Source organism: Teleopsis dalmanni, chromosome 1, assembly GCF_002237135.1.
Source record: "Teleopsis dalmanni isolate 2A chromosome 1, ASM223713v2, whole genome shotgun sequence".
Lineage (NCBI taxonomy): Eukaryota > Metazoa > Arthropoda > Insecta > Diptera > Diopsidae > Teleopsis > Teleopsis dalmanni.
Genome location: NC_051846.1, coordinates 8,881,427 through 8,896,471, shown reverse-complemented (window position 1 = coordinate 8,896,471; position 15,045 = coordinate 8,881,427).

Here is a 15,045-nt window from a genome sequence, read left to right as displayed (position 1 = left end):
GAAACCCATAGAAGCGTTGTTTTAAGTGTGTTTATAGTTTATATATTGTACAGGGAAAAGATATATAATATTTAATTAGTACAATTATTTGAATTAAACCATTATAGTGAGTTGTAAGTTCTTATAAGCAAAATAATTAATTATATTTAATTGTAAACTGAACATTGAAGTTCATGTTGAATGTTAGTGAGTATTAAATAAGAATTAAGAAATTTCATTTATTTAATTAATTAAATTAAATCAAAATATACAGAACATACCTAGCAGTAAGTAAGTTGTTAACTAAATTAAGAGAAAATATAGCTCCAGTGATGTTTGAGGACATCAGCAAAGTAAGAACAAGACTTGGTTGTGTTCAAAGAATCCAAACGAATCTAAGACTGCAATCAATCTAAGCGCTGGTTTGGACTGTTTAATAAAATACGTAATAATTTAACAATATAAAAATTATTTGCATAAATAACATTATATCATTAATAAGAAATTAATTGCAAAAAAAAATAAATATATAAATGAATATATAATTTTATTTAGTTAGTTTGGAGCAACGAATGCAATAAAATAACTTTAAGCTAACAAATCGTTATTAATAATTAATTATTAATTAATAAATTATGATAAGCAACAATAATTTGGAGAAAAAAATCTCATGAAGTTTTCTTAAAAATATCTCATTGTAATTATTTATCAACTTTAATTATTTATTTAAAAAAGAAAAGGTTTCAATTAGGATTTGTTTGCAGACTTTTATTTTTGTGAGGATATATGATTAAAAAACAAGTATATTGATATGGAAGTTACATTTGCAGGTATTGTATTACCAAAGGCTCTCAAAAAATTATATCTTATTCATTCTGATCACTTATTAAAAAAATAAAACATGCAGATATATTTTGAAATTTACCAGAAGTAGGTGAAATATTACCCATTAACCAAGGATATCACAAAAAATATAGCTGAGTTATGAGTACTTATAAACTTTTAAACAAAATTATAATTTGTAGATCTGATGCTCTCCATTGATTTTTCAATATTTTTTTAAAAATATCGAAATGGTACAGAAATGATTAAGCAATGCTAAGCAGACTTTCTAACAGAGTTCCCACTATAAATCTTTTAACATAACTATGAAAATTTAAAACAAAGACGTCATATTTAAAAAAAAATTCATTAATAAACGTTATGTTTTTAATTCCTATAAGAAATATAATTTCCATTATAATCTACCTAACAACAATATTATTATTATTGTAACGCACGAGTAGCCGAGTAGACATCCCAGTCCACTTATCCATTTAGACGATCAAGTGTACATACTTTAACAAAGACTCAAAATCTAAAGACTCGATACTAGTCCAAAAGTTTCCATAAAGTCGAAACTCTGATTAAATATATAATATAGGTTTTTTGTGTTATTTTCTGCAGGTCTATGAAAATAGTATGCATATTATTCCTAATTGAATCTCTTTATTGCTATTGTAGGAAGAAGGGTGAATAAAAATTTAATATTCTTCGTGTTACTAGAAATTGTTATTATATATATAAGTTAAATATACAATAGACTCTCTATATACACTGCATATAAAATGAATTTAGAATAACGAAATATAGCTTTTGTTATTCGAAAAATCTAATATATATTTGACCATGCATAGGAAAAACGAATTTTATTTCTAGCAGCAATATAACAAAGACTTCAGCCAACCTGGCAACATATTACAAAATAATTTTTATTCTTAATAATTCCATGCCATTCTGTTTTTAAAATGTGTCTTCAAATGTTGCACTTAGAAGCCCAAGTTATTCCCTCAGCTTCAGCTTCCAGTACACATTTGGAAAAATCGCGATTGTGACATTCTTGGTACACCACTGAACTGCTTAATCTGGCTACACTCGATTTTATGCTGGACTTGAAGTTTTCATACTTCGCGTCTTGTACGATCCTTTCTTATTCTATCACTCTTATTATTCTCCAAGATTCTTCTTAAGCAAATCTACGGGTGTTATTTGTATTGTTGTTTGCTATCCAGCTTTCTGGTCCATTCAGTACAATACACGACGTTGCAGATATAATTTTCTTGTTAATCTTTCGTTTACCAAGAAATGTGGGATCTGTATACATTCGTTGAAACTCGTTTTCCTATTCTACGAAACATCTTCTAGCATCGATGTGTAGTGGTGCCCAATTAATTATATAGTTTATCCTATTCTAATTGCATACCTTCGTGAAGAAACGGTAAAACATTTTATCTGTTACTTAATTTTTTCTATACTTACCCTTTTTTTTACACCCCTGCCTTAAAGTATAAACTTTCCAATCGTTTAAGACTTTGTTTACATTTTGTTTTTTTGTGTCCGGGACTGCTATTATTTTAGCTGTTAATATGAGAGCTTAGCAGTACACCAGTTGTAGGTTTCAATCTTTTATTTACCTTATTGACTTCTCTCTGAATGTGACCAAACTCTTTATATATCTGCAACAATATTTCCTCAATAAATGATGGTTAAGTAGTTCTGAAAAATAGCTCTATTCTAGGTATTGTCTTTAGCCGAAATGCTACAAATATGATGGAATTTTTTAATTATTATTTGCATAAATCTGTGATGTTGAATTTTTATTTATAAAAAACTTAACTGAAATTTATATGAACTTCTAATTATTATTGTCCTGGTTAGCATTACCATTATTGATACAACCGAAGGGCAGAATTGAAGCTTTATTTAATATTTTAATATATCATCTATGCTAATAGATAAAATTCTCGATAGTACTAACTTATCGATACTAAAAATTAAACAATTTGTTATTATTTCCACTACAAGATATTTTTCTCCAATAAAATTATTGTTGCAAAATCTGTAAATAATTAAATATATGTAATATCATAGAGAGACCCTGATGTTAACATTTCTGATTTCATTTTTGTGTAGTTAATGTTTTCGATAAATATTTTAAGAAACGATAATAATTTAAGACTTAAACTGATCTACATAGGATTCATTATATCTGTTAAGTATAAAAGGGAAAGCAAACTGGGATTGAAAATAGGAAATAGTAAATTTGAGTCATAATTACATAGAAAAAAGTAAAGTAAAGTTCCCCAAAATAGTACATTAATGTAGCTTAATAAATAAGACTTAATATATATTGATAGGATATTCCAAAAAAAAAAACAAATGTTCTCAGATATATTAAAATTTATGAAACTAAAATACTTCAATCAACTAACTGATCAATCATTAATGAATTAAACAACGTCTATATAACAACGCAGCTCCAATAGCTTATATAGCGAAACGAATTTTTTCAAAAAGTTACAAAACTAAAATCCTTAAGTCTTTACGATAAATGATCAAAATAATTAAAATAAACTATAGTAAAAGATATACCAAATTCATAATAGAACTTATAAACCAAACAAACTATTGCAGGATAATTACATACTCGCAGAAAGTAATGCAAGATAATTCAAAAAATCCAATAAAATACTAATTAATTAATGTTAAGAAGCACTCATTTAAACTAAGAATCGTTTACATACACTAATTACATAAATTAAATGAATTAAATATATTATAAATGTTGTATAATTTTAAAGAAACAAAGGTTGATCGAAAATTATTACAAATCAAAACTATAAAAATATTGCAAATTAGGTAGCTAGAAAAGAAATGATAAATATATATACATTAAAGTAGTTTAGGTTTTAATTAAATTTTAATTTTAAATTATTATTAAAATTTTGAAAAAATTATTAAGACAAAAATGTACATATTTGTCTATTGAAATTTATTTCAAAATTTTGCTATTAATTCTTAATAAGAATTAATAAGTATTAATAATAAAACAAAAACGCCAAATATAAAAAAGAACAAATATAATAAAAATAAATATATAAATAATAATTAAAATGTAAAGACTATCGATATTTCAATTCAAAATTTAAATTAAATTAAAAATATAAAAACACTAATATTGGTTAAAAATAACATCAAGATATTTAATAACATAATTAAAAAATGCAAATAACAATAATTTAGTATTAATATATAAATTAAAATGAATCTTTTAAACTAAATTCAAAAAATTAATTTTAATATAATTATAAACTAACTGAAATTGTTGTTAAAAATAAATAATTAAACATTATTTAATTAATTTAATAATAAAATATTAATGTTAATAATAATTCAAAAATAATGAATAATAATAATAAATCAAAAATTGTAAATAATTTTTAATTAAACTATAAAAAAAATAATATATATACTAATTATTTTATAAAAACATTTTCATAAACTTATAAAATTTTTAATTTATGTGTATTAATATATATATGGATATATGAAAATAATAATATATGAGAAATCGTGTGAAAACAAAACAAAGAAACAAAAATAGATTTAAAGAAGTTCTCAAAACTAAATCAAAAATAAAAATGAATTCGATTGTAAAATTAAATATGGATAACAGTAGATAGAACTCAATATAAATAATTAATATTAAAAATATACGAAACAGTTGTTCTTAGCAGATATGTGTACAAATTATAAGTCCTAATTTAAGATAATTATATAAAGAAAAAATAAATTATAAAAATTATAAATTATCACCTAACCTAAATCACAGAAAAATTTTATATTTTTTTGATATTATTAGATAAATTCGATTAATTTTTAATACCAATATTTTATAATCACTGGATTCTTAGTAGTAATATTTACAACCATAAATAAAAATTATATAAATTCAATGTATGGTTTTAACAATTTTAGTTTAAATACATAATCAGTTCTGACCTTTTCACATCAAAATTAATTTTTATATATATTAATATTCCTTAAAGCGATGAAATTTTCTCTTAATTAATTTTAAATATATTAAAATTTCCTTTTTTATTTTAATCCTATGCTTAATAAATATCCCTGTAAATTTATGAATACATTTTAATTATTTTTATAATATTTTTAAATTATCTTAATTTAAAATGTGTATTTATTAAAAAAATAATGATAAAAAATTTAAATCAAAATTCAATATTTCAAATAAAATTAAATATATATATGTGTACCTTCAAAAGAAATATTAAAATTTTAAATTAGATGTGTATAAGATATTAAAAATATATATATATATATCTATAAACTTACAATAAAATAAAACAGCCATTATAAATACTAAATAAAATATTTTACCTTCGCTCTACTCAATATACATTAAATATTAAAACAAATAAACAAACATGTAAAAATCAAAATATTTACATATATGGGCTTCAAAGCAAATAAATCAAAATTACCAGTTAATCAAAAAATAACTTTTATCTACTATATATGGAACTTACACACAATTACTCAGTACATTTTAAAATAACTAAAAGAAAAAGTCTTAAAAAAGTCTTAAAAACTATAAATCAAAGCAGATCTAAAATATTAAAATGTCTAACAAATTTATAAAAAATATATAAATATATATAAAAACAAAAATAAATTATAATGTTTAATAAATGTCTCTTAAATTAATAATAAAATATAATAAAATTGTTATATATTTTAATGCTTCAAAATTATAACAAAACTGTAAACAAAACACAAACTAAAATCAAAATATACACCATTAAAGAATATATAAAAAAATAAAAAAATTAATTTTAAAAATACAAAAACAAGCAAAAAATGAAACAAGCAAAAATCAAAAACAATATTAAAAAAAAATATTAATAAAAAAAATATTATAAAAATTTTATTATAAATTGTTTAATATAACAATATTTATAATTGTTAAATGTCAAAAAAAAAATTCTTGAAAATAATATTAATGTGTTGGTATTGTTTTAGAAAAATGTGCACACACTTAAATTTAAAAATAAGTAAAATTACAAAACTAGTATTTAAATTAAAGCTTGTTTCGATTTTACAAAAAAATAAGTTTCTATACATGAAAATATATCTGTGCTGAGTACGTTACTAAATATTTTGACAGGTAAAAGCATCAAAAAAGCGAAAAAATAAAAACATGCTAGGTAAACGTAAACAGTAATAAAAATTCAAGAAAGATTACATAAATATTTAAACATTTTAAAGAATTTTATATATTTGAACAAACAATTTTTAGTACGAATTTTTTCAAAAATATGTTTTTAAATTACTTTTGTGTACAGTGCTGTTCACACTGTCAGATAAAACTTTTCTACTTGTTTTAAAAGAAGAACAGTATTTCAACTGTCATATTTGTGCAACGAATATCAGTCGCTACTAAACTGTAACATCTTTTATTCGTACAAAAAATTTAATTGCACTTCCAAACTAGTTTCCTTAAATCAAAGAAAGCGTATTCAAATGAAAGAAGTATGTCAGTGTGAACAGCGCTTCAAACTCAATTGCATGAAATTAGCTGCAATAATATGAAGTTAATTATTCACTCTTTTTCGCTTTAAATCTATTTAAAACATGATATCTTACTGCAGTTATAGCACGACAGTTTTAAAAAGTATAGTTTTAAATTAATATACTATTAAATAACAATCTTTAAAACATATTCAGAACTAAAAACGCGATGCAGACTATCATTTTTGAGTGTTATTCAAGGGAAAAAATCTAAGAATAACACTTAAAAATGATAGTCTGCACCTAACATATTGGCGTGCTTACCAAAATTTTGGTGAGCACTTCATTCAGCTTCTCGCCAACATGTTGTAAATGATAGTCTGTCACCCAAAAACATGCATTCGTCATTCAAGAGCATATTTTTGTGTGGTTGCATTAACACACTTACAGCGTGCGTAAACACCCATATTCTTCAAAAATTATGCTGGAATGACAACTCTTGAATGTGAGCATGTTCAAGTTCGGTTGCTAGAATAAATTTAAAGAAGTGATTGAATACTCAAAATTTAATGATGATTTATTTGAGCTACATTATATATAATTCTATTTATTTCTAGAAACAAGCATATTATAAAAAATAAAACAATAACTATAATAATAAAAATAAACCTGAATGAAATAATATCGTATTACTTAAGTAATTAAAATTTGTATTATTTATATTATTTAAAAACAAACAGTAATAATTAAATATAAACAAATATATTTAATTATATTAAAATACGAGTATATATTAAGTAACTAAAATATTGTTATAAAATGCAAAACCACTAACTAGTTAAATTGTATGTATCTTGAACTTATTAATGTCAGTTAATTTAATGTATGTATGTTACTAGGTAATAATATTTAAAATGCAATTAATAATTTATTTTGAATTAAATATATATAAGTGAACTAGTTAATTAAGTAGTACAAATAAAAAGAAAAAAAATTTTAAAATAAGCTGAATTAGTTTCAAAACGAACTACGAACAAAAAAAAGGACTTCAAAACTAAATTAAAATTTTCGACGGAAGTAAGAAAACTTAAATGCTTAAAAATGAAAAATTATATTTAAAAATTTCGATATTTCCTTATATAACATGAAAACTCTTTTGCTGATTTGCACAATCATTTTGAATGGTAAGTACTATATAAAATGTTATAAAAAATTTATATCAGAACATTTTGTGATTTTTACGGTGAAGAAAAGTATTGAGTGATATTTTATTATATATACAATGTATGCATAAAAATTATAGTTACCTTTATATAAAAATGTTAAACTATATAAACTTAATTTATTTTCATTTAGTTTTTAGTTTTTATTTCTTATTTTTTAGTTCAGTTCAGTTTAGTTTGTTCACATTTAACATACCTGATTTCAAACATTGGTATATACTTATATATAAATTAGCACATAAAGCAATCCTATTTACTTAAACCGAATTGGGTTTCAATTATATTTATGCATATTAAAAGTAGTTATTTCATTATTATAAAAACAGTTATTATTTATTTGCTATATGTAGCGAAAATCGTAAAAAATTAAAATTGTTTATAAATAAAAATTAAATTTTTAGTGTTAAGTTTGTGATAATAATTTTAGCAAAACTAAAAACAAGTTGTTAAGTTACGAAATCGTTTTTTAAATTAAACGCGTTATGTGATGATATGCAAATGATAACAAAATTTCGGCAAAAATATTTAGAAAATTTTTTTATATAAAATATAAAAAACATTTTTAGTTGGCATCGCTTGAAAACACTTTTTCCTGCAATTAAAATAAAATAAAATTATATAAAATTATACGTTTCAAATGAAAAATGCAAAATTTTATTAGAACATTATTACATTTATACGAAAATTTTTTTTATTTTTTTATATACTTTTATAACTTTTTTTTATACATATACATATACATTTATTTTAGTTATTATTAAATTTTATTTAATATTAAATAAACAAAAAATTTGCATTTTTCGCATAATTACTTTTTTTATAAACTATAATGCTAATTTCAGGTGCATTAATTTAAAGTAAAACTAAATCATAAAATAAAAATATTATGTCTTATGGTTAACACACCCCCGGAATGAGTCTAAACTAAAAAAATAAAAATTAAAATATTTATATATATAATTTAAATATTAAATTTTAATATAACTAGTAACTACTACCCCGAATCAGCTTTAAAATAATTTTACACATATTTGCATTAAATATTAAATTAATGTATAATAAAATAAATTGTATATACAAAATTTTTTTCATAAAAAACTTTCGAAAACTATCTTATGCTAACAACTTCATTCATTTTTCTATGTTAAAATTTTTTATTTTTAAATCATTTTTGCAGCTAAACTCCACTCAACATTTTCTATAGTTTAAAACTATCAAATTGTGTACATAACTAAATGTATTTTAAAAAATTTTAAATTAAAAAATCGATAACTTTTCTTTTATATTAATTCAAAATTCGAATTTTTCATATTACATATTTTATTTTTAACAATATGGAAAATGTTGGCATAAATTTAATAATAAAAATATTAACAAAATTTTTCCAAATTTTATTTATGTAAATTTAAACACTTTAGTCAAATTACTAAGTTACCACAAAAAAAAATTTTAAAAAAATTAATATGAATATAAAATAAATAGCAAGCGATGTCAACATTTTAACCAAACGTTTTATTACTAAATCTAAAATTTAAATATAATGATATCTTTAAAAAATAAATATTAACTAAGTTCTGTTAAACTTTCTTATGAAAATTATTTCAAAATTTTTATTTTTTTTATATCTACCTTTTACTTCTAAGGTGCCATACCATACAAATTTTTTCGAAAATTTTTCAAAATTTTACATTTTTTTATGCTAAATAAACACACTTTTTAATTAAATTGCTTAAATAGTCAAATAAACAAGCAAAGTTACAGTAGTTGTCCTACCATAACCCTATTGTACCCACCTTTCACATGTTTTATACTAACTTAGTTTAAAATTTTAACTAAAAGAATTTAATTTAATCTTAAAAAATTATTTTTAATAATATTTTTTATTTATGAGCTAGATGGACATTTAGTTCAGTTTTCAGTTACTATAATGTAATGAAAAATAGCTTAAATAGCTCCTGTGTCTTATTAAGCGATGGCAGGTTTACTAACAATAATAACTAACTAATATTAAATACTTAAAAACAATATGTAAAGTATTTGAAAATTTCCAAACGTATAATAATAATATATAAATATATGAATATATATATAAATATTAATAAATATATGAGGTCAACATTTTAAAGTTCCTTTCAATCAAAAACCGTTCTTTGAATTGTTCGTAATTTAATTACAACTTTTTTCATGAAAACGTTTAACTCGCTTATCGTTTTACTCGCTTATGGTACTTGACCTTTCTTTAAATTAAAATAATTTTCCAACACTGCGTTTACACTATTGCAATTAACTCATCTAAACCCATGCAAAGTGTTCTATTTTTGTTTGTTGTCCTGTGAGGAAATGGCACAAAAATAAGTTAATGTTATTTTGCTTACAAAATATATTTAAATTTTTTTTGGATTTTCTTTTCTTGCATATGTAACTCTGCTTGATTTTCAGTGTCACACTGGTATAAAATTAAACCAATATAGATTTTAATATGATAATTGATATATGATCAATCATACCTAGTCGTATAATTTACATTAGACAAAACGCATGCTTCTAGCTAGTTATATATACTCGTTTATACTATACGTATATTTAAAAACATATATATATATGTACATAGAAATATACATATATTATACATATATGTATATATTTATGTATATATATTTAAATAGAACATGTAGCTCGTAAATAATTTGCAAAATATATATCATCACTAAAATAATTTAATTTTAAATTATTATTTTTATCATAAACAAAAACTAAATTGGCAAAATGATATTTGTAAAAAACTATGTAAAAATTAACAAAAAAAATTTTTATTAAAAATTACTAAATTTTTTCAAAACATTTTTTTCATATGATTTCCATATTTTTTTCTTTTCTTTCATTTTTATTGTAGGGTCCCCGGTGTGGAAACCACGAGACATGATTAATTTAAGCGATGCACAGTCAACAACACGCAAAGATGATGCAAAATAAAATAAAATTTTCAAATTTTAAAATATAAAAGTTGAAACGTTTAAATATTAAAAATGACAAAAAAAAAAACAGAAATCACTAAATTTGACACAAACAAAAATTTTCGATATTTTTGAAGCACCCGACTATACTATTTAAAGAAAAAAGGAAAAGAATGAATTGTTATAACATTTTTTGATTTTATTGCAAAATGCAGGTATAGGAGATAATTCAAAGAAATTCTATTAAAACATTTTGAAACATAGAAAGTAAAATAAAAATACCTAATAATATTCAGGAGTGACTTGAGAGTGCGTTGTGTAAACAGAATATGCTAATTCGCAGATAATAAGACTAATAAGGCAGATCTAATTGTTGGAAGGCAGGAATCAAACCGAAAAAGAGTTGTATTGTAGATTAAACAAAATTCTTATTAAATTTCTAAACAAGATCTTGCATAAAAAGTGGAAAAATTGATATAGGATATAATTGAAAATTGAATGATAATAGTAAGTAATAGATAAAAACATAAGAGGATGATGAAAAAGATTTATTGTGAAATAATGACTAGAAATGGTGCATTGAAATAGAGAAGATCCTATAAAAAGAAAATGGAAGTGTTGAGAGAACAGTATTTTGAGAAATGGTATAAATTCTAACAAGCGTAACAAGAGATTTTAATAATATCCTAACTCAAAAATCGAGATAATGCAGCTAAATTCATAAAATAATATGAAACCTCGCTTTTTGATATATGAGAAGTTAGAACAAAAACAAAATATATAACAATATCAAGAGATTACTTTTCAAATATCAATTTTTCCAATTTATTATAAGTATAAGAATTGTAATTTTATAATTACTTTCTAACATTTTATTAATTTAGATTTTTTTAAATAACTTATCACACTAAACTAAACAACAATAATATAAGTGTTGATAAGGTACTGTTTTTGTACAGCGGCTGCAACCAACTCAAGTCACTTACATACAACCTGACAACACTGATATTTTCAAAAAATTTAAAAATTAACCGTAACTGCATTTTGCGCAAAGAAGCGAAAAATGTTCTGAAACATGTGCATTTGTCTCTTGCAAAACAAGACTTGAAATAAAATACGAAACAAAAAGTAATAAAAAATTATACACACACTTAAAAATACTTAACCAAAAAATAAAGCAAAGAAATTGCAAATTATTGAATTAAAAAATAAAATTTATATTTAAAATAGCAAAAAATTTTAGAATTAAGGAAAATTTAGACGAGAAAAAGAAGAAGAAGAAGTTGAATTATAAAAACTAAAAATATTTATCACTGAAACTAACATGAAATAACTAGAGAAATTAGTAAAATTACAAAAGAAAAAAATTAAAAATGTTTTTAATTTAAACACATTAAAGAAAGATAATTTTTTTATTTTAAATAAAAAAATTAGTTTAAAAAAGTCTAATTTAAAAAAAAAATATTTAAGCACACGAAACGCTACGAAATTAATAAAAAAGAGAAAAATAAGTTAAAATAATTTTAAATGTTTATAACAATTAAGAAGAAATAATTAAAATCGAAAAACATGTAACAAGCCAGGAAAATTGCTAAAATGTATAAAACGGCATACACATATGTCATTCATATACATAATATAATAATCAAAGTCAAAATATTTAATGCACTTTAAACCATACAACCAACGACTAAAAGTTGAAAGTTAAATATTCAAACTAATTAAATAATAATTAAAATATAAAAATAAAAATTTAATAAACACGAAAATAAAGTAAACAAAATTTAAGTTTTTAATTTAATAAAATTAAGTTTAAAAATATATTATCTCTACTGCTCATAATAATAGGCAGTCGAACACAAATTAACTTATTACTAACTTTCACATAATATACATTATTAAATTTATAAATTTATTTGCTTTTATTATTTATTTTTTTTTTTGAACTTTGTCTTTTTAAAAAAATATTTAAAATATTAGAACATAAAATTGGTTGTGAAATGACCGTTTCATTTGTATGTAGAATATTGGTAAATTTTTATTTTATATATATTCGATCTTTACTTTCTTATTGAAAAGTAAATTTTGCGCACTAATGCACCTAAATTAATACTAAAATTTAAAATCTAATTCAAATTAGAAACTAATTTAATAATAAAGAATATTACAATCAAAATTAAAAACCAAAAATTAATTAAAATTCTTTTCTTTTTCTTTTAAATACTGTTATGTTTATTTTAATTTAAAAAGAAATTTATTTTATTTAATTTTGAAGTATTTTAATTTTGAAATTAATTTATATATAAATAATAAATAAATTTAAATACGAAATAACAAAATGGAAATAATATGAAACTAAATAAAATTTTTTAGAATTAAAACAGAATTTTTTATTGAATCGTTTTTACAAAAATTTGTTTAACGTAAACCAAAACAAAGTCAAGATTTTATATATACAATATAAAAAAAATTTTAACTAAATGTTTGACTATTAAATGTTATGATAAAATAATATTAAAAACTAACAACAATACTTTTTATTGGTATTGTGATTAAATCAACACGAAATCACACAAAACAGTAGCAAATTTAACAAAAAACAAAACATAAAACATAAAACAACCAAATAATATATTAATAGAATTAAAATACTACTAAACATAATTAACAACATTTTTTAGTCAAATTTTAACACTGAATGAAAAATATATAAGTTAATTAGAAAATTTTTTAACGTCCTATTCTTTTTTATATTAAAACTTATTTTTTAAACCTTAAAACTACAGTGTTTACCTACTTTTTAAATACAAAACCACAAAATCACACATTCACACGATCACATGACGATCACTTGACACAATACTCACACTCTCACACGACATGCAAAATACATCAGTTTTAGTCAAAGTAACCGGTAATCGGTTATATTTTTTATGTGAGCTTTAAATATAAAAAAATTTTATTCAAATTAAAAACTTATATGTAATTATTTTGTTTATATTACAAAATATATGTAAATTTTATGATTATACAAGTTTTTATTCCTTTGTAAAAATTTTATTTATACATATTTGTTATTTATTAAAAAAAACAAAGTAAGAAACAAAAAACAAAAAACAGAAATCAATTAATAATTATATGTATTTAAATGAATTGATTTATAATGAAGCATAATTAATAACAGTCACAAAGAAAAATGTTAGTAAAGATTAATCAATTTATTTAGTTCTCAATCGATTGAAACGAATTGCAAGTAAACTAAGAAAAAAGTATTAACGCATTAAATATTAACAAAAAAGTAAATGAAAAAAATAATCTTAAGTAAAAACTTGAAAAACAATTTAAATGAAAATCGAATTAAAAATTAATTAAAAAGTCACAGAAACTAAATGTCAAAAACAAAACCAAAAAAAAAATGCAAACTCACATAAAAGTAAATAATAAATTTCAAAAATATTAACAAAATGCATAATAAGACAAAAAGAATGAAAAATAAGAACATTTTGAAAATGATTAAATAATGAAAAAGAATGAAAATGAAAACGAAATAAAAAATCTTAATTGAAGAAAAAATTGAAAACAAGCGTTTTATTTTATTATGATTTCATTAGAAGTTTATATCATATAAACATTGAAAGGGATTAACAATTCATTATAGAATATATGAATATATATTACGAATATATTTATGTACTTACTTGACAATGGAATCACAGGTAGTAGCATATTCAAAGAAAGATCAAAAAGGTTGTTGCCCCTCTTAACATTATAATATAAAGATTATAATCTAAGGATTATAATGTTAATTAGTTATAATTAATTTAGTGAACTTCTTATGTGGATTTATTCCACATATTTGTCAAATTTAGTTTTGTCTTACTTTGTATCAAGGCAAATAAAAGACAAAGTGCGATATCACAGTTTTTGTTTAGGAATTTGTCTTACACACTAAGTAACGCTTAGTGTTTACACTATTTCAAGTGCATTGAAGCTAACTTACCGTTTATGCTGATTCAGCTATGATCACTGTAGTCAAGCTGCTCACAGTATTCTTTGTTTTCTTTATGAACAATGTTTCGCTTAAGGTTCCTCCTATAGGAATCAACTTAGATACCACAAATACCACCAGACTTATCTTAAGAATACCAATCTCAGCATAATAGGTTTGGTTTGTTTAGCTTTTGCTTGATTCTTTAAATTCAGTTCGAGTCAATCCAACAAACAACCCAGTCGTGGTTTAAGTTCATAACAAACTGTAAAAGAACTGCGATAAATGTTGTTTGGGATATACCCCGCTTCATCCTAAAACCAACATCTTAATTATTACATTTAATTCAGTGAACTCCATTTAACGTTCAACTATTATTTTAATTAATTAAGTGAACTTATAATAATTTAAATCAACTATAAAAAAAGTTCAGCAAAAAATATTTTATAGTACATCCCCTTATCTGGGTACAATCTTGACTACGTCACTAATCATATATGTGTTCATAGCTGAAATGACAATCCCATCCTAGTGCAATGTTCATCACTAAAAG